The sequence below is a fragment of the Octopus bimaculoides genome, chromosome 18 (assembly GCF_001194135.2).
Source record: "Octopus bimaculoides isolate UCB-OBI-ISO-001 chromosome 18, ASM119413v2, whole genome shotgun sequence".
NCBI lineage: Eukaryota > Metazoa > Mollusca > Cephalopoda > Octopoda > Octopodidae > Octopus > Octopus bimaculoides.
In genome coordinates, this window is record NC_068998.1 from 46290496 (window position 1) to 46291109 (window position 614).

The window sequence follows — 614 nt, forward strand, 5'->3', positions numbered from 1 at the left end:
AATGTGAGTATATGTACATTTCTAAATAAGAATAGAGAATTATACATTTTCAGAAACTATTTTTATTACAATATTATATACAATACATTTACTTTAAAATCTCAGTCCGACACGTTTTTCTGCTGCATAAATGTCCTAAAATGCGGCTTCCAGTTGCATTCTGTTGGTTCATCCAAAGTATACGCACCAGTATAGCTTTTTCCAAGGTAGTATCCTTATGGTTGCGTATACCCCGGATGCAACTGGAATACACTTCTTAGGGCATCTATGCAGCAGTAACACGTGTCGAACGGAGAGATGAATGTATTGTATATAATACTGTAATAAACAGGTTTTTGAGGATGTATAATTCTCTATTCTTATTTATAGTACGTTGAATATACACTCTGTATACTGTATAAAATCCAAAGAAGCAAACTCAAGATTTATCCATCGGGTGAAATACTGTGCAATTGTTTACCTTAAACAATTTTCCGTTGTTCCATATCTTTCGATGTGGTTGGCCAGAACCTGGATTATAACAGAGTACTTGTAAGGTACCTACCCGAATACAAAATCCCTTACACCTTTACATTATATATATATATATATATATATATATATATATATATATA

General features: G+C 32.1%; 1 protein-coding gene across 7 annotated transcripts in view; it reads right to left on the bottom strand.

Annotated features, from left to right (window-relative positions):
- LOC106877380 (solute carrier family 28 member 3) overlaps positions 1 to 614 on the bottom strand; it is a 184474-nt gene that overhangs the window by 13170 nt on the left and 170690 nt on the right. The gene's annotated exons all lie outside the window — the stretch shown is intronic.